The sequence below is a fragment of the Dermacentor variabilis genome, chromosome 5, assembly GCF_050947875.1.
Source record: "Dermacentor variabilis isolate Ectoservices chromosome 5, ASM5094787v1, whole genome shotgun sequence".
NCBI classification, from domain to species: Eukaryota; Metazoa; Arthropoda; class Arachnida; order Ixodida; family Ixodidae; genus Dermacentor; species Dermacentor variabilis.
Genome location: NC_134572.1, coordinates 70,643,079 through 70,664,741, shown reverse-complemented (window position 1 = coordinate 70,664,741; position 21,663 = coordinate 70,643,079).

Genomic DNA, 21,663 nt, shown 5'->3' with positions numbered 1-21,663 from the left:
TTCTCAGATCATGAACAGCAGGTTGCCATTATGTCTCAAGAGAAAAGTGTATAGCAGCTGTGTCCTACCAGTACTCACCTACGGGGCAGAAACCTGGAGGCTTACAAAAAGGGTTCTACTTAAATTGAGGACGACGCAACGAGCTATGGAAAGAAGAATGATGGGTATAACGTTAAGGGGATAAGAAAAGAGCAGATTGGGTGAGAGAACAAACGCGACTTAGTGACATCTTAGTTGAAATAAAAAAAAGAAAAAAAAGAAATGGGCATATGGGCAGGGCATGTAATGAGGAGGGAAGATAACCGATGGTCATTAAAGGGAACCTGAAAGCTTTTCCAGAAAAAAAATGAGTGAAGAGCAGTATGCTATTGTTTTCAACCCTCTGAATTCGAATGTCGCATCGAAATTGAGCGAAAGAAAACGCAAACAGACTTTATTTCGACGAAAAGTGCAGCAGCAGACTCGGGGCAGCTCGCGCGGCTCGTTTGCGGCTGTGATTGGTCGGGCGCCTCGTGACGTTAAGAATGGTGTTCGTCCGGACCGACTGCTGCCGCTACACATGAAGCACGGTGCAAAGCAGTTTGGTGCTATTTTGCTGAGACGGTCACGGAAAATTTCGAGAGCTTGCGTTTCTCTGAGGAATTCGGCGATTTTGCACGCGACGGCGATATGCGACGGCTTCGAGCGACAAAACAGGCCATCGCTTGAACAGATCGCTTGGTTTTGTCGCTCGATCCCTCGTTTCTAGAAATCTAGAACTCGTGGCTCGTCGTCCGGAAGTGCTATGAGCGACTAGCCAATAGTGCGAATCCGGAACTGGATGTACGTAACTCAAATACTACTGTTTGTCACACGGAACGAGCAAACTATTGAATTTTACACGTGCAAGAATAAGAACCTAGTGCAAGACCTTCAGAAATATTTTATGCTCCTTTTTACAGTAAAATACATCAACCTAAATTGATAAAGCACGCGTCACGCTAGTTTCGGCGTGTATATTGCTGCCCTCATACCGGGAAGTCCTCGCTCAAAGCCGTCGCTCGCGTGGAGTTAGGCTTGTAGGCGACGAGTGAACGCGAGAGCCATCGCCTCGCTTGTCGCTGTCGCGTGCAAGATCACTTGTATGGGGTTTATACTTTACTCCATTCATGTACGAGCCGATTGCGAAGAGCCGGCCCCTCCAAGAAGCAAAAAATGCTGGTGCAAGCAGTGCTTTCCACGCGAACGAAAAGCGAAGTGTTGGAATCTCCTTGTGTTGGAAATGTTCTTTGGCGAGTATGTTTTTTTCTAAGCTGCACTCAGCGATCCAGTGAGTACGTTTCCGGGCAAACAACTGTAGCGTTATGTTCCTGCATGCGTCCTCGTAGAACGTAAGCGGTGATGCGATCTTCGGCATTTGTGCGCTGCCCCAAAGCTGTCGGCAATCTACACAGACGGTTTAAACGCGGTAAAACTTTGCCGGCTGTTGTAGCACGTGTAGTATAGAACCTTCATCAGCGCGCCGTCCGCACGCTACTCGTAACGGGCGAATTCAGTCGGCTATGTGAGATGGTCCATTTCTCTATGTGCGCGAGAGAAGGGGGAGCGTAGCGTCCTGGCGTGCGCCGGCTTTCCGGCACATGCAAACTTTACACTTGCACTGCCTTATGGTAGCTGCATGCAGGCTGTTTCACAACACACATGCGAATAGAAAATTCGCGGCGCTTGGCGATGAAACCTGCGTCAAGGGTGGGACATAAACATGCACCTTCCGTTCAGCGTGCTAACACGAAGGAGAACCCAGAGCACGCATTACTTATAAACACTGGTAGTAATAGTCATCATGGAAGTGGTTAGAGCACAGCACTGTTGTTCTTGAGCGCTTGGAGTTCTTTCGCTTCACAGCGGTCTCCCACTTAGCTGAAAGCTTCTTGTCTTGCGGGAACTAATGGAACATCGGAACATCGTCGCGGCTGCTGGTGTTCGTGCAACCGTAGGCTGCACAGAACGCCAATTGATGCTGCGCTCGACTACCACTCTACATACACACAAACAAAGGAATGTAGGGTCGAGCGAAGCAGATTAGAACCGCTCGCACGCAGAAATAAGCACGGTCAGGTACGGTCGCGGAGACTGCCAAAGAACGGAACACCAGTGCTGACGTCACTACGCCGCGGTTTCCGGTCTCAAGTTCAAGTTCAAGTTAAAGTTAAAGTTCATTTATTTACCACATACATGGAGTTTCACATAAGTCGTTGGAACGAGGGAAAAAAAAGCTGCAGTCTCCACTCGCATCGTCAGCGTCAGCAGCAGCGCGCGGCGCTCGACGAGGGGTGGAGCTACAGCTCCATTTTAACCGACGATTACGTCGCTCCTAATCGAAAAAATCCCCCCCACAATTTTACCTGCATGGTTTATAAGGTTCCCGCATCCGTATATGAACGTCTTATTGAATTCGACAAACTCTTCAGATTCCCTTTAAGGGTTACGGACTGGATTCCAAGAGAAGGGGAGTGTAGCAGGGGGCGGCAGAAAGTTAGGTGGGCGGATCAAATTAAGAAATTTGCAGGGACAAGATGGCCACAATTAGCACATGACCGGGGTAGTTGGACAAGTATGGGAGAGGCCTTTGCCCTGCAGTGGGCGTAGCCAGGATTATTATTATTATTATTATTATTATTATTATTATTATTATTATTATTATTATTATTATTATTATTATTATTATTATTATTATTATTATTATTATATGCGAACACAACGGTCAAGTGCAGCTTCATCCACTACGGCCCCAAACTGCTCGGAAATTCAACGTTTTCTCAGAACCAGTGGCCCGCAAGCTTTTGAGGCCAACTGTACGTTGTCCAAGAGAGAGAGAGAGAGGTGAAGAAAGCAAGCGAGCGGGACGCCCCTTTTAATTTTGTAATTGGAGGGTAGCCAATCGGAGTCCTTTAATGGTTAATATTGTATTTTCTCAGGGAACTCCCAAGCCCCATAGTCTTCCTAGTCTACGCTTACTCCTACCATATTCGAATGGCCGATAGCCCGTAGTGTGACTCTTGTGAGTTCAAGCAAACCATTGAGAACTTGTCGTGTATAGGTCCTCGCTACGACGGTCCAACACCTCTCTCTTTGGACAACTTTAAACCAGATGGATTTGAGACCATTTTCCGAGTCAGAGATACTCAAGCCATGGCCGCCTCCGTCACTAGCGCAAAAGAATATCCGTGAACTGTTGCACTTCTCGAAGCGCATCGGCCTGAGTAACCTTCTATAGACTGTGGACGATCCCACGTAAACTCAGTGCTCATTCTTTCCCTCTTTCCTCCGTCTATGCCTCTTCCCTTACATCCAGTGTAGGGTAGCAAACCACATCCTAGTAGGGCTGACAGCCCTGCCTTTCTTCTCCTTTCTCTCTCTTTTCGGGCGACTTAACCACACACTTTAGTTGCTTGTTATCACGGGTGATTGTGTATGCTGTGTTTGTGCACTATAGAGATGTGTGGGTGATTTCATGTATTTTATGAAATAGTGATCTCGACACGTTCTGTGTTTAAGAACCTGTGAGCCCAACAGCGTCAAGATATCAACCCCCTCACCGGATATAACGTTCACAAACGGGCGCCTCGTATGGCGTGGCAGGTTTGTATGAACTCCACACGTGTTGTAGACGCCACGCTCTACCAGGCGTCAGGTCGGGAGACGCCTTAGTCTTCTTATTGTAGCCTGTGAGTGTCCGCAGCAGAAGCTTTCAAACCATCAACCCCCCGAGACGTGGCGCCTGCGTCATAATATAATAATAACATAAAATAAATAATATAAATAATAAATAAATAATATAAAAGTATTATTATTATTATTATTATTATTATTATTATTATTATTATTATTATTATTATTATTATTATTATTCATTGGCACGGTCCTACAAGCCAACTAAGGCTTAGACCGGCCTGCTTGTGTTGTTTTGTATATTGTGTGGCAATAAACATTATTATTATTATTATTATTATTATTATTATTATTATTATTATTATTATTATTATTATTATTATTATTATTATTATTATTATTATTATTATTATTATTATTATTATTATTATTATTAAGGCGAATGCCTTCAGTGCCTCATCGGTCGATCGATAAATCCCTTGTGCGGCGTTATCGAAAAATTGACCGCGCGGCGTTATGGCACCAAAATTGATGGCGCCGCTAACGACCTTTGGTGGGACCAAAACTCAATGACACCAAATTGGCACCAAAATGGTACCGAAATTTGGGTGTACCGGGACATATTGGCACGCACTAGTTACGCTGGAAGTCGAGGAGGAAGAAGTGTGTGCGTGGTAGCTGCTGCAAAAACGAGCTGCAAACGGACATTCGCTTAGGACTGACTTACTGGCTTTTCCTCTCGTGACAAACTGGTGGAGGTGCGGGGTACGCATCCATCGTATGCCTACGGGTCCTGAACCAGAAGCTACCGGCGCTAGTACCTCGGGGACGGCAGAAATCTATCGAAGCAGCCGTCGCCTCCAAGGTCTTCCACCGCAATACAGTCCCCTGGCAAGCTCCGTGAGGAAAATGTCAACAACTACCGCAAGCCAAACCGAGGAGATCCCAAATGCTGCCGTACCATGCATTCTCAACGCGCCTCGCACGCCTAATCCGTTCCATGGCGACGCCTTTGAGGACGTCGAAGACTGGTTGGACCATTTCGACCGGGTCGCCGCCTTTAACGACTGGGACGATCGCCGTAAGTTGAAGAACGTCTTATTTTCCCTTTTAGACGCGGCGAGAGTATGGTATGAGAACCACGAAGCCTCATTTACCAGCTGGCAGGAGTTTTACCGACTGCTTTGCGAAGCCTTCTGCACTCCCGAAAGGAAAGAAAGAGCCGAACAAGCACTGTCTTCGAGGTTCCAAATGCCAAACGAAACCGTCGCCATGTTCGTCGAAGACATGACGCGATTGTTCCGTCGGGCCGATCCGCTAATGCCAGAAGACAAGAAGGTGCGTCTGTTAATGCGAGGCGTAAAGGAACAGCTTTTCGCGGGCCTTGTGCGCAATCCTCCTACAACAGTCTCTCAGTTCGTTCGTGAGGCAACAGTCATGGAACGTATGCTTCGGCAGCGGCTCTCGCAGTATGAACGCCAGACCACCATGACTGCTGCATGCTCTCTCGTACCTGCAAATGATGACAGGGAGTCCCTTACCGAGCTAATACGACAAATTGTTCGAGAAGAACTGCAGAAGTCCTATGCATCGGCTCCGGCACCTCCCAGTGCCGTGGTTCTTACGGATGTCATTCGGGAAGAAATCGGCAAAGTGGTTCATCCCTCGCCACCAACACGACTCGAACCTCCCACGTTCTCGTACGCGGATGCTCTTCGGGCTTGCGCGCCGTCGGCGGGCCGTTTTTCGCAGCCGCCTGCTTTGATTTCTCGACGCTCCCCAAGTCCGATCCACCGCATGAATCCGCAAGCACCCTTTCATCCTGGTCCGCGCAAATCTGCAGTATGGCGCGCCCCCGACAACAGTCCGTTGTGCTATCACTGCGGGGAGGCTGGTCACATGTATCGCGACTGCCAGTACCGACGGATTGGTCTGCGGGGATACCATCCGGACGCCCGTTGCCCGCGCTATGGCGAACGCCCGCACGAGATCGAGCAATACTTAGAAAGTAACCGGCTTCCTCTTGCCCAACAGCGAAGACAGTCACGGTCGCCTTCACCTCGTCGGTACGCGTCACCAAACCGTGCTCGACCTGCCTTTGATTCCGCTGGAGTCAACGGTGGAAGCCCGCGCCGGGGAAACTGAAAACGGCGACCTCCGGGGGTGAGGCCGCTGTCATGCGAACCGTCAAATATCCTCCGCCGACGCCATCCCCTCGCGACGTACCGCTGACGCCTTCATTCGAAACTGCAAAAAGAACTTCTGCTGCTATTACTGCTTCAATCGACGGTTATCCGGTAACTGCACTTATAGATACGGGAGCTGACTACTCGGTTATGAGTGCCTCACTGGCCACTCGGCTACGCAAAGTGCTGACAGCGTGGGACGGCCCACATCTGATTACAGCCGGAGGACACCTCGTGTCACCCATTGGACGATGCACCACCAGACTTGCCATTTCTACTTCGACTTTCGTAGCGTCTTTTCTTGTGCTGCCCAAGTGTTCTCGGCTAGTTATACTGGGCATGGATTTTCTCCAGGAATATGGGGCGCTCATTAACCTTCGTGACTTGTCCGTGACTTTTTCTAACCATGTTTCTTCGGATTCGAGTGTGGACGATGAGCATCACCGCGCGGCTTTACGCGTGGTTGATGACTGCGTGACGTTACCGCCTCGAAGTAGCATCTTCGTCCTCGTTGAATGCCCCCAAGACCAACTAGGAATAGGCATCGCCGAAGGTAACCTCACCATATTGCTGGATCGTGGAGTCGGCGTCGCACGAGGTCTCGTAGAGCTCCAACATAGGCAAACCACGATTCTAGTTACCAACTTCAGTGGCGAATACAAGCACTTTGCGAGGCATACCACCATGGCCTACTTCGAAACGGTGCCCGAGTCCAACGCCTGTGCTTCGGTAACGACAATCTCGATTCCGGAACCCAGCGATGTGGACTTGACTAGGCACATCAACGTCAACCCTCAGCTGGACCAAAACGAGAAGGAGAGGCTACTCACTCTGCTATCGTCATTTAGCGACTGTTTCGCCACCACGTCGAAGGTCAAACAGACTCCTTTAATCAAACACAGAATCATCACTGAACCGACCGTCCAACCTGTTCGCCAACACGCATATCGCGTGTCGCAGAGAGAACAGGATGCTATTCGTCATCAAGTTAAACAAATGCTCGACGATGATGTCATTCAACCATCGACAAGTCCTTGGGCTTCACCTGTTGTATTAGTTAAAAAGAAAGACGGTTCACTACGATTCTGTGTCGATTATCGCAAACTGAACAAGGTCACGAAAAAAGACGTTTACCCACTTCCTCGAATTGATGACTCCTTGGATCGCCTGCGACATGCCCGTTACTTTTCTTCAATGGATCTGCGTAGTGGGTACTGGCAAATTGAAGTTGACGAACGGGACCAGGAAAAAACGGCGTTTATAACACCCGACGGTCTCTATCAATTTAAGGTCCTCCCTTTTGGATTGTGTTCCGCTCCGGCCACATTTCAACGCATGATGGACACAGTTTTATCTGACCTCAAGTGGAACTCGTGTTTAGTCTACTTAGACGATGTAGTTGTTTTTTCCACCACGTTTGAACAACACATCCAGCGGCTTGAGGCGGTTCTTCAAGCTATCCGCACCGCCGGCCTCTCCCTGAAGCCCGAAAAATGTCACTTTGGCTACGAGGAGCTCAAATTTCTAGGTCATATTGTCAGCAGCACCGGTGTGCGCCCTGACCCTGACAAAGCCATGGCAGTTGCTCTGTTTCCGATACCGAAGACAAAACACGATGTCCGCCGATTTTTAGGGCTTTGCGCGTATTACCGCCGTTTTGTACCCAATTTTTGTGAAATTGCCGAACCTTTGCAACGACTCATCAAGAACGACGTCACATTTGTTTGGGGCCCGGCACAATCCGACGCCTTCCACGACCTTCAGCGACGTCTACAGACACCACCGATCCTTGGTCACTTTGACACCGAGGCTGACACAGAAGTGCATACTGATGCTAGTAACGTTGGTCTCGGAGCGACACTCGTACAGTTTCAAGCTGGTGTTGAGCGCGTTATTGCGTATGCCAGCCGAACCTTGTCTGCTGCTGAAAAAAACTACTCAGCAACTGAAAAGGAATGTCTGGCAGTCATATGGGCTATCCAGAAGTTCCGCCCATACCTGTACGGACGCCCCTTCCGTGTCGTCAGCGACCACCACTCTCTCTGCTGGCTGGCGAATCTCAAAGATCCTTCAGGCCGTCTCGCAAGATGGAGCCTTCGGTTACAGGAATTTGATGTGACCATCGTCTATAGGTCTGGCCAGAAACACACGGACTCCGGCTGTCTCTCCCGCGCCCCCGTCGAACCCGCACCACTAGATACTGACGACGATTCTGGTTTTCTTTGTACTCTTCCGTCTTTAAACCTTGCTCAACAGCAACGCCAAGATTCCGAGCTCCAGCCCTTGATTGAATACCTTGAAGGAAGCCGACCACAACCCCCACGGCAGTTCGCGCGTCACTTGTCCTCTTTCTGCCTACGTGGCGACATCCTATACAAGCGGAACTTTCACCCTACGGCAGCCGTTTTCCTGCTCGTTGTTCCCGCTACTCTCCGCGACGACGTTCTACGTGCATGCCACGACGAACCAACGTCCGGGCATCTCGGTTTCACGCGTACTCTCGCGAGGATCAAGCAGAAGTACTATTGGCGAAAACTCACAAAAACCGTGAAGCAGTACGTCCGAAGTTGTCGAGATTGCCAGCGTCGCAAAGTTCCACCACTGAAACCAGCCGGTCTGCTTCAGCCCGTCCGACCTCCTTGTTCACCTTTTGAACAAGTCGGGATGGATTTACTCGGCCCATTTCCCAAGTCTTCGGCTGATAACCGCTGGATCGTTGTCGCCACCGATTACCTCACTCGATCCTGCGAAACACAAGTCGTTCAGCGAGCTACTGCTTCAGATGTTGCTAACTTCTTTATCAAAAATGTCGTCCTTCGACATGGTGCTCCCGCTGTCGTCATCACAGACCGTGGTACGGCCTTCACTGCCCAGTTGGTCCGAGATATTCTGCAGCTGAGCGGAACAACGCACCGTACGGCAACTGCGTATCACCCGCAGACTAACGGTTTAACTGAGCGTCTCAACAAAACGATTGCGGATATGCTTTCCATGTATGTTGCCACGGATCATAAAAATTGGGACGAACTGCTCCCGTATGTGACATTCGCGTACAACACTGCCCTACAAGAAACCACCGGGTTTCCTCCTTTTCGTCTGGTTTACGGACGCAACGTCACCACTATGCTCGACGTGATGCTCCTACCAACTTCGTCTCAACGTACCGCGCCAGATACAGACGCCTTTGTTCAGCGTGCCGAAGCAGCGCGGCACCTTGCGCGGCAACGAATTCTATCCCGACAAAGTCAAGATGCTCGTCGATACAACAGATGCCATCGAGACGTCACATACAACCCGGGAGATCTTGTATGGGTTTGGACCCCTATACGTCAACGAGGCCGGTCAGAAAAATTATTGCGCCGATACTTTGGACCCTACATAGTTTTGCGTCGTCTAAGTCCTGTCAACTACGAAGTTATTCCAGCCGACACTTCGCACCACTCCCGTAGACCACGTTCCTCTGACATTGTTCACGTTACCAGGATGAAGCCCTACCATTCGCGCTGACTCTCATCCACACGCTTTGTGATGCGGCCCCTGTCGTCACGTCCGTTGTCTTTCTCATTTCTTCTATTCTTTCCTTGTGGCATTTAACATCTCCCCAACTTTCTTTATTTATTTATTTTATTTTTTTTGGAGGGAGGGGTAATGGCACGCACTAGTTACGCTGGAAGTCGAGGAGGAAGAAGTGTGTGCGTGGTAGCTGCTGCAAAAACGAGCTGCAAACGGACATTCGCTTAGGACTGACTTACTGACTTTTCCTCTCGTGACAATATAATCTTCGGAATTTTTCCCAGCTCAAAACTAAGTCTTCCGCATGCAGAGACCGTGACTTTACTGGACTCGACTGAAACGGCGGTGGTGTATTGATTGCCGCTTTGAGTTTTTCTGAAATGTGTTCGGCGCACGGATATTGAAACCGTAGAGGAATCTATATGGGTTGAACTCAGCCTGGAGTGCGCCGATGAATTGCGTATTGGATCATTTTATGTGCCACCGAATGTATCTCCTGCAATGTTTCTATAAGTCATTGCATCGATTGAATTCGTAGTATCCTCCCACAGCAAATGCAGCCTAGTTGTCCTCAGTGAGTTTCACACACTGAGCCTTGAGCGGCGCATGCGTACATCTTCTCAGTAACCACTACACAGAGAGCGAATGCGGCTTGTTGTTAGACTTTATAGCCTTTAATTCTATTCAGCAGCATAACTCGATCATGTATCGTTGTGTTAACGTGTTAGGCTTATGCCTTAATAATGTACGAATGCGCAGGATGTACAGTTGTTCCGTTCTGCCATTCCTCTTGTGCGTCCCGAAAAGCTTCATCCGCCGCTAGAAATAACGGCCTTTGCGTCTGCACTTAGACACTGTCCCTCCAGTGGTACCACCAGATGCCCTCGCTCTGCTCACTAGGTTGGTCTATACGACTTCTTTTCCAACGAAAATTGGCCTCAGGTTACTCGCACAATGAATGCTGAACAGCAGGCTCACCAAACCACGTAACTTATCCTTAATGGCATGCGGAGATATATCCCTCAGTGCGCACCTAAGTGCTCAACGTATCCTCGTTGGTACTTGTTTGAATTGATAAGTGCTTTGAAGCACAAAGATCGTGCGCACAGAAAACTAAACGCTCACAATATTATGGCTGGATGCAGCAATTTCGCATTTTGTTCCTTTGCAAACGTCTCTATACAAGTTAGATCACGATTTGTATATAGCGTTCGTGGAAAGAGCGCCTCTGAACCGCCGGCTGATGTTTGGAAATATAATGGGAATTGTTCCAGTAAACGCGGAGAGTCTTTTCGTCTGATTGCCTCAAATGGCGTAGAAGATTTAGCAGTCGCTGACTGTTCTGCAGCTCATTTTTCTCCAATATATAAAACTTGTGATATCAACGGCATTACCTGTCAGCAGCGGGCTTAAGTTACGATGCCATGTGCAGTGCCTCATCCATGAATACATCTGACGTTTGAAACCCTCATTGTCTTGGGGTCCAGATGGCTTTCTCTTGGCCTATTTAAAAACTTACGGCCACAAATGTGTGCCGGTATTTAACATCTATATTTAATAACTGTCTGAATCCATCCCCTTTTCCACGCACGTAGACAACTACTCGTGTTTTCTGTATTTAGGTCTGTCCCCCCAAGAAATGTCTCGAACTACAGGCCAATTTCACTCTTCGGTGCCACATCAAAGATTTTCGAGCTTGCCCTGGACACCATTGTGTTTTCTAGTGTAAAGAAATTATTAACCCTGAACCAACGCGGATTTCTCTGTTGTCGCTCGACGGTCACCAATCATGCAAGTTTCTACCCCGGGCGGCCAAGGCGTCCGCGCGCGCCCACCCGGGCCGCAGTGTATTGAAAGCCATTTGCGACGGGAACACCTACCACCGCGCGCAATGCTTCCGCGGCTTAGTTCGCGTTGATGCGAGATGCAGCGCGAAGGTCAATTCGCTCGCTGCTGCTGCCAGACTTCGTGACTACAGCGTTTTGACAGCCTGTTCCCGTGGTCATCGAGTGAGATGTGTTCAATGTTTGCTTGTGAGCGCATGACAACGTGCTTGTTAATTTAGTGAGTATGCCTATCTTTACTAGCTTATACGGCCGATGAAACTGCTATCCTTACTTCGTATAGCTGTCCACTGATTTTCTCTCGGAATCGATGCTTCGCCTTTAAGGCCAAGATGCGACTTTTTTCTTTTTTTCGTTATACTTGCTCACTAATATTCCGTTCATTTTAGGTTTATCTTACCTTTATTGATAGATAAGACCTTGCTTTAGCAACTTTCCATGTTCAGCGTGCGCCAATGCGAAGCCCAAATGACTTTTCGGTACACGCATCTTTTTTTCTTTTGTCATTGTACTCTTTTTTTAAAGCTGTACAATGTATGTTCGTTAGATTACCTGTGCGCCAGTACTAAAACCTCACGGCTTTTTCTGGGCACATAATGTAAAGGCTGGATTGATCAATTTATTTTCATTCACTTTCACGCATTTGTTATTTTGTTGTAGCGCAAGCCGAACAAGGACAACAGAAAGGCACACCTGACACACACAGCGTTGTCCTTGTTCAGCTTGCGCTACAACAAAATAAGATATGCCATACCAACAAGCTTCTATGGCTATCCTCATCTATTTCACGCATTGTTCGTGTTTTTTCTCCTTCTTTCTGTTGCGAGTTCACCGAGGATGCTGTTGTTTATAAATTATTCCTTTTCATAACTGTCGTTTTCTATTTCATGGTTTTTTTTAATGTATTTGTATTTGTATACTTTTCTAGCGTGCGCCAGCACTCAAACCCCATGGGTTGTTCCTGGACACGTTAAATAAACGACTGATTGATTGAGTATTAAGCATGTAAACGTATGCGAATTTACATCACTGTATCGCGGCTGTGGTGTATCGCACATCAAGCTTATCAGGTGGAGCACATAGAATGCAGGCGTATGGCGAGGCAAACATGGCCCGTATGCATTAAAGAATGTGACCGTCTTTTTGTCTCCTTCCTTCATTTTCTCGTCTTTGCAACGGTGCCACTCATGATACTCCGCTACCTGTACCGTCGGCATAAGTGGGCACTCCTTTAGAAAACCACTCAATTGAAACATCTCGTGCGCGCTATTGCCTCATTGTTCGAGGTGTGATCAATAAGAAAGCGAAAACGCACGCTCTTGTTCATTTTGTCACTTTAAGCGATTGTGCGGGGATAGTATAGCTTAGTCACCGCCGCGAATCGATTCTGATGGCTACAAATTTTAGTGCAAGTGCATAATTCTCACGTAAATATGAGCTCGCACATACTTTTGCGCTTTTCATTGGTTTTCTGAATAGATGATTTGCATAAAACTGTTAACGAAAGCAACCAAATTAATGCAATACCGGCTCCTTAAAAGCCAATAAAGTGTTGAATGATTAAAAAACGACCTCGTGCGGGGGTACCAGCGTATACAAATAATTACAGTTCTGCAGACATTCTCACTAACGATCTATTTTGGGTCGTTTGCTTTCTTTTTTCTGTAGTAGTGTTCAAAATGCGAAATTTCTGAGTGGCATCTGCAGCGGCGCGCCTTAAGCGCGCTCCCGATTGCAACGCCAGCACCGCGTTGCGCAAGACGCGCGAAATAAAGACAGATTGCGCCTCTGCGTTCGTTGCGTGCTCACGTGCGTTCCGCCGCTCGTATACACGCGCCTGTCTATACATAGTATGCACGTACGTCATTCAACGATACTCCGTGGCTTCCGGTTTACGGCAGCGCCATGTTGGGGAACCTATAGGCCTGTGCCAGCCTATGCGCGCTCCTGTTGATAAGGTAACCCAAGATGGCGGAAGGTAGTGCGGAAGCCGACGACAGCAGCCGATGTGACGTACGACACGTGCATACTATCTATAGGCGTCGTATATCGCGACCACTATAGCTTGGTGACTCTTACGTCCCTACGTGATGGCTACGAGCACAAGTCCCACCTCGGCGGACAACTCAGCAGCGACCGAAGTCAACGGTGAGCAACGAGAACCATTCCATCGCCATCGACATGGAAGCAGCCTCAAACGTGCAGGTGCGTCTCCCGCCATTTCGGCCGAAGAATCCGGCAGCATGGTTTACTCAAGTGGAAGCGCTCTTAGACTTGCGCCGCATCACTGCACAGCGCGCGAAATACCTTCATGTAGTTTCTACACTACCATCTGAAGTTGCGGACGAATTCGACGACGTGCCGAGCCTTCCACACGCAACCCAACCATACGACCATTTCAAGACCATTGTTCTGACGCGCAAAACGGCTTCGGAACGCAGCCATTTGCAGCAACTTCTCAACACGGAGGAGCTGAGATACCGACGACCATCTCAGCTGTTGCACCGAATGCGCCAGCTACTCGGCGACAGCTTGCAAGATTCCGAGAGTCCTCTACTTCGTGCGTTATTTCTGCAGCGTCTGCCACAAAACCTTCTTCCTGTCCTGGCTGCTGCAGGCGACACGCCGGTTGACAAGCTAGCCGAGCTCGGGGATCGCGTTGCAGAATACTCCCGCGCTGGTCCCGCGGTTGCAGCAGCAACCGCCATGACACCGGATACCAAAGCGAGGCACTCTCGCCTCGAAAGGCTTAAAAACAAAATAGAACAGCTCACTGCCTTCATCGCCGCGATGCGCACTTCGACCCATAGTCGCTCTCACGGCAACGCACGTTCGCGTTCTCGTTCCCGCACTAGAAGGGACTGTGACGGCTACTGCTGGTATCATGTCCGTTTCGGCGCCAGTGCTAAGAAGTGTCGGGAGCCTTGTCGCTGGCAGCAAAACACGAATGTGAGTCGCTAATGGAGGCGAGTGACTCGCTTGACCTCACAGCGAAACGCAGCCGACTGCTATACCAATTGCTGGATACGTATCAGACAGAATAACGGGACGTCGTTTTCAGGTCGACACTGGCGATGCGGTAAGCGTTATCCCTGCCTCACGTCACGACCAACGATGCGCTGAAAGGACTGCGTCGCTACAAGCTGTAAATAGTTCCATAATCGCCACATTTGGACAGCGTTCGCTCACCATAGACTTAGGAATGCGCCGCACATTTTGATGGATAGTCATCGTCGCTGATGTGCGGGTCGCCATACTTGGAGCGGACTCTCTTAACAACTTCGGCCTGATAGTGGACATCCGCTCACGGCGCCTCGTGGGCTGTACGACCAGTTTGTCCGCGCAGGGAATCCTCGAACCTTTGTCGACCCCTGTGCTGAGAACTGGCTCAGAACTTACAAGCATGGTCGTTTGGCTCAATTCTGTCTGATTTTCCTGAACTTACATGGCCCATCAACTTAGAACTACCGGTGCGGCACACAGTCACGCACCACATCGTCACAACCGGACCTCCCGTGTTCAGCAAACCGCGACGCCTTTCGGGTGACCGCCTTGCCCCGGCACGCAGGGAATTTGAACATATGCTGCAACTTGGCATCATTCGCCCATCGTCAAGCAGCTGGCCATTCGCCCTGCACATGGTTCCGAAGCGTGACCCAGGTGATTGGCGCCCCTGTGGTGACTATCGTGCACTGAACGCGCGCACTCTATCTGATCGGTATCCGCTTCCCCATATTCACGACTTCCCCGCCACACTAGCTGGTACGACCATATTCAGCAAGATCGACTTGGCCAAAGCTTACCACCACATTCCTGTTGAGCCATCGGACATACGAAAGACTGCCACTGCGACACCTTTTGGCCTCTTTGAGTACATCCGCATGCCTTTCGGGCTGAGGAACGCCGCCCAAACGTTCCATAGATTCATCAATGAGGTGACCCGCGGCCTACACTTCGTCGTCGCCTACCTCGATCACTTACTCGTGGCCAGCTCTTCACCTGAACAGGATGCCGATCATCTGCGATTGTTTCTTACACGACTCGAGGGACAGGGCTTGACCATGCATTAACACAGCAAAGTGTGTTTTCGGCGTCAACAATATCAAATTTCTTGGCCACCTCGTCCCACCTGAAGGATTCCAGCACCTGGACGGCAAAGTTCAAGCACTGCGCGATTTTTCCTCGTCCAACTTCACTTCGAAAGCTGCGCGAGTTCCTAGGACTGCTGAACTTTCACCGTCGCTTTATACCTAATGTAGCTCGTATTGCCCTACCGCTGACCGACATGCTCAAGCCAACTAAAGCACCGTCAGCCCCTCTCGAGTGGACAGGTGCAGCTGACGCAGCATTTGAGGAAGCCAAGAATGCTCTGGTCAACGCAACAATGCTCGCATTCATCGCTCGCAACGCCCGGATTTCATGGGTTGTCGAGCTTTCCTCTGTGATGCTCGGAATTCGGTCGGCGATTAAAGAAGATGGGTGCACGGCATCTGAAATGGTGTATGGCACCACCCTTCGCCTGCCCGGTGAATTCTTCGCCCCGGCTCCTGCCCCCGACCTGTCACCCCCTGACTACATCGAGCAGCTTCGGCCCCTGTGTCAACGTCTGCTACCAACGCCCACACGATAACCGTCCAACTGCGACGTCCGTAAGCAGAGACCTTACTCCATCAAGTCACGTCTTTGCGCGACGCGAAAACATCCGGCCATCTCCTACGGCACCGTACGAAGGCCCTTTAACAGTGCTTAGGCGTACCGACAAGACCTTCACTGTGACAGTAAGCGGCCGCACGGACGTTGTAGCGATCGACCGCGTAAAACCTGAGTACATGCCGAACTCATCTGTTTTGGTTCCGCTTCCCGAAAATTAAACGGCTGAACCGGCGCGAAACGCACCTAATAAAACGTCCTTCTCCACGGGGAAAGGGGGGGGGGTAGGAGGCTTGTAGCGGCGCGCCTTAACAAAGGCTTTCGCTTGCGCGAGACGCGCGAAATAAAAGACATATTGCACCTCTGCGTTCGTCTAATGCTGACGTGCGTTCCGCCGTTCGTATATATGGTATATACGCGGCTGTCTATAAGCGTTGCATATCACGACCACTATAGCATCAATTACGAATATTCGAGAAAAAAACACCTTCGCATATCGAATAAAATATTGAATATTTTCTCATCTTCGAACAAAGGCAAATATAAAATCTTAATGAAAGTCAATTTCGTCTTAAACAGCAATAGGCTGGAACTTAGCACCCTGCGACAGCTTACTTGGAATGTGATGATTGTGATGTCTAGACAGCTGCACGCGCATGCGTCACCCGCGACCTCGCACAATCTCGATTATCAAAGTCTCATTTTAACGCGATAGCGTTAAGGAGCTCGTGTCGCAGAAAAGCCGGTGTCGTCGGCGTCGGTGTCGGCGTCGGCGTCCGCGGCGTTGGCCGTGAGCGATAAATCACGGCAGGCACTTCATAAATAAAAAGCAACTTCCAAGATGGGCTGTGTGGGAATCGAACCAGGGTCTCCGGAGTGTGAGACGGAGACGCTACCACTCAGCCACGAGTTCGACGCTTGAAAGCGGTACAAACGCGCTTCTAGTGAACGCGGTGTTGCCTTAAAAACGTGCCGTACAAAGTTATACTGCGGTGTATATCGGTAATTATGAGCATGTTACTTACAGAAGTCGCATTTACACGAGTAGCGAAGTAAGTTTCCGCTACATTTCTTCTGCGCTTACCGCACACGCAGAGCCATCTTGCGGCAAACACAGAAGACCCCCTCCTCTCAATGTACGGCGCTGCCCCCACAGGTGGCGCGCCATGCGCGCATTGGGGCTGTGCGCGGACCGGTGCCAGGCGCGTCGCGGCTCCGACTCCCTCTCCCCTGACGACGCTTCGCCGTGCTCCCACGCGGGTTGCAGAATCAAGCGCCGTTCCTTTCTTTAGATCACTATCTATCTATCTCTCTGCCCGTGCCGATCACGACGTTTGGCTGGCGTAGATCGTTTCCCCCTCCGAGACACCGAGTTCTTTGGTTCGTTCCGTTTGCTCAGGCGCACGTTTCGTTGCCGCGCCGAACGCTGCGTTGCTCGACGCTCTCCGTGTGATAGGTGGCCGCAAAGTCCGATGCGGGGCGCCTCGTAAGTGATCCCTGCGCCGTAGCGCATTCTCTTACACCCCTTGGCGGGTCGATGGGAACGCTGTCGCGTTCCACTCTTGAAGGCGAAGCTTAAGCGTCCTCCAATTTTTCGCACTTCGTATATATTTTGCAGACTTGCGATTTCGTGCAAACTGTGACGCAATCGCGTACGCTCAACACCACCTCGAGTTTTCTGTTAGATATCTCTAAAGTGGGTGAAGTGTGACTACGTTATAAAAAAAAATACGCGACAGATACTGGAATCGAACGCCTGTGTTTCGACACAGCAGCTCAATAGTCTAATAATTAATCCATGACTGCAACTTATTTTTTTTTCATAGAATTTGTTAAAGGAACGCATGATTCCTGGATAAAACAATACAGGTACACGCAGCGAGCTGTTTTCTCCGATTGCACGGCGACGAAGACGCATACACAGAGCACGACAGAGTTCCTTTTTCATTCTTGAAACGTGCTGCGTAGGTCGCGGTCCATCTTCACAAGAAACACTCAAATGGTGGTAAGTATACCAATACAGATTACCAGTCTGGACGAAATTCAGTTTGTTAGTATAGATATCTAAGTTGAGCGATCATTTGAATGAAATGAGCTGCTGATGAAATTATAGGTTCGGCATATCGATCCAGAATGAGTGTTTTTCACAGGTTATGCTTTCCAATGAGGCTTTTGGCACGAGAGAATCTTGCATCCGATACTGGCCTAGATGCGCGCTTTGATAGGCCGCGATCACACGCACGATTCTCTCGGGCCAAATTTGTTATTTTAGAAGGTCTGGCATGTGCGTCACATGTTACTTTCTCGCATTCTTCCTTTGGGACTGCTATAGAGCTTTGGAACGCCGTGTTACAGTACATACAATACCTTCGGTATCTGCCCATATTTTTTAACGCGATAGCGTTAAGGAGCTCGTGTCGCAGAAAAGCCGGTGTCGTCGGCGTCGGTGTCGGCGTCGGCGTCCGCGGCGTTGGCCGTGAGCGATAAATCACGGCAGGCACTTCATAAATAAAAAGCACCTTCCAAGATGGGCTGGGTGGGAATCGAACCAGGGTCTCCGGAGTGTGAGACGGAGACGTTACCACTGAGCCACGAGTTCGATGCTTCAAAGCGGTACAAAAGCTCCTCTAGTGAACGCGGTGTTGCCTTAGAAACGAGCTGCTTCTAAGGCTCAGGCGTGCGTCGCTTGCTCAGGCGCACATTTCGTTGTCGCGCCGAACGCTGCGTTGCTCGACGCTCACCGCGTCCGATGCGGGGCGCGTAGTCGCTGCGCCGTAGCCAATTGTCTTACACCCCTTGGCTGGTCGACGGGAACGCTGTCGCGTTCCACTCTTGAAGGCGAAGCTTAAGCGTCCTCCATTTTTTTTTCTTGGACGAATATCTAAAAAAATGGGTGAAATACTCCTATAATGCTATCGCAGCGAAAGTGAGGCTTATTATCTATTAAGTACATGGGTGTTTTCGCATTTCGCACCCATCGAAATGCGGCCGCCATTGCCGGGATTCGATCCCGCGACCTCGCGCTCAGCAGCGCAACACCATAGCCACTGAGCAACCACGGCGGGTGAACTGATGCTTCCGCGCAGTAACCGCTGCATCAGAATCATTCAGAACAGCTCTCGCCTGCATCGGACTGCCTCCCCCGAGATTAAAGTAAGTGCTGTTATGGCCACATTGCCGAGAAGGGACGAATATTCAACAATATCAAACAGCGAATTCTCGAATCCAACACGAAAAAAATGATAACAGCAAAGACTATTCGATTCTCATTCGAAATATCACATATTCATAAAATTGAATATTTATTCTAGGCCTTTACGTGCCAAAACAACGACAACATTATGAAGCGTGCCGTAGTGGTCGCATCCGGCTCATTTTGACCTCCCCCTTCCCCTGGGGTTCTTTAACGTGTACCTAAAGGAACAAGCATTTCTGTATTTCGCCGGAATCTAATCGTGGCCCTCGTGGTCGTAAATTCAACCTGCGACCTCGCTGCTTAGCAGCTCAACGTTATAGCCACTAAGCTACCGCGGTGCGCAATATTCGCGCACCTATATATTTCCTTGCTTTTACGTTTATATTACATACAATTCGTACACCACTCGTTTCTTTGACAATATCCGTGTGTGACGCCTCCCCAAATCCCTATAACAGGGAGCCACCGGTCGGAGAAACGGAATGTCAGGCCACTGTGCTAGTCATGCACGAACATGACATTTCGTTTTCTGCATTATATGCAGTAGCCACGAGCTGCTTGGAAGATTAAAGGGCAAGTCATGACATGAATAGCGAGCTATCTGCAATTGCACATTAAACACAAAGAAATGTGGCCTCATTTCATTTCATTTATAACGGAATGTTCGAAACAGAGGTATCATGTGGTGTGCTAAGTCATCGAAGTAGCTAAGCGTAACGTTTATTGTTAAGCATTCGAAAATTTAGTAGGTATTGATATATTGATTTTGCCACCGACACGATTGCAGCTGTAATATTTAGTCGCGGGCCACAATTAGCAAGCGGATATTTGAATGACGTGTTAGACCTGCTATTTTATGATACAGCCAAGTTCACAGCTTACTCCATGATTTCATCATTACTTCACTGCTTACAGTGCAGGGTAGCCAACCGGGCTCAGTCCTGGTTACCCTCGCTGCCTTTCATTTATCATTTGATCTCTTTCTCTCTATCTCTCTCTCTCTCCCCCTTACTTGATTGGCTTACATGTAATATCCGTAGTGATGTGCTTTGCTATGTGCTGTATTCACGGTTAATTTTTGTGGTCATGAATTAACAAATGCTCTGTTATCGTGCGATGTACTTGTATTTTTGTATGTTATCAGTATATAGCGACCTGACTATGCATGCAGTACACATAACGGGGTTTGCTTGATTGGCGCCATAATGCATGCTATGCCATTTTTATGCTTTCTCCCTTGATTGTATTGTTTTTTTTACATGTCCGAGTCACTCGTGCTTATTTTAAATGCTTAATAGAGCCGGCACTCCGGTGCCCTATCCTCCCAACGTCTCGGCGTTTAAGAGACAACTTCACCTTTAACGGTTCCACGTGGTGTCTGCGTCAGTATACCCGTTCAAATTTGCTATTCATAGCATTGACGCGTGCGCTTACTTATACTTTTCTCGGGGACTGCATTTCGCCCACTAACAACTTAACGTTATCGCTCAGCGCAAGACGCGCCCGCATGACTGGGACTTACTGGAATGTTATCGATGGTTCTATCCGTCGTCTAGCGTCACTGAAGCTTGCGTAATCTGATTGTACGCGCGACGCGAATGGTCTAGTACTTTCTGGAAGACAGGCATGCACCGGCGATTACTCTGGAATGTTCGCTGACTCATGTATAAAAAGCCTACGCGCTCGACCGGCAGATGAGGTTTCGACGATCGCCGACCGCGTTCGCCGCTAACGTTGCGCTTTGAGTGCAACTTGCTTTCGTGGGCACAGGTTCGCCCAGTAAAAGGTTAGTTAAATTATTCACAGTTTTTTGCGGCTGTGTTCGTGCCCGTCACTGCTACGCGACAGTATCATGGCGAAAAGCATAGCACTATAAGACGACCACGCTCCATCGGGGTATTTGCATAGAGACCATTAGGCCGTTCCCGACGGAGGCTCTCGGTATCGCCGGGAAACGCGCGCCGAGCTATTAACCCGACCGCAGCATTACTCGGGCGCGACCGAACATGCCCTGAACAATGCAACGGTACGGGAACCCGTACTAACAGTCGTTGTCCTTGATGCGCTCGTCGAGCGTCTGTATTGCGTGTACTTGCTAAGTAATATGCATCCGAGTTTGTGTGCAGTGTCATTGAACCCATGCGGACCTTATGCAAACTACATATTCGTTATGTCGTGAATAATCGCTGGTACAAGCGCAGGTTCTCTAACTTCAAAGAAACGTTATGAATAATTGATTTAATGTTTGCAACATTCTAGGAGTTGTTTGCATCTTATTTTGAAAAGAGATAGTACACATATTAGGAGAGTGCGAATTCGAGCGAATTGGTAATTCGTGTTGAAGCTTGCAGGAGCGGCCAATCGGCTGGGTAGAAGCGAAGGGCCCATCCACAACAAACGCGGAGGTGTTTGTCCTTTAGAAAAAGCGCGAAGGAACAAAGATGACAAAAGAGAATAAGAGTAGCAATCGTACGGTTTTTTCATGGTCTATTTGTCCCTTCTCATTTCTTTTTTTTTTTAAGTACGAGTCCACGCCAACTTGCCCAGTTCGTCATTTTCCTATTTGTTTGAAACCTCAGCAGGAGGTTGCGTTCTGTTTGTTGTGCTTCTGCTCTAAACTTAT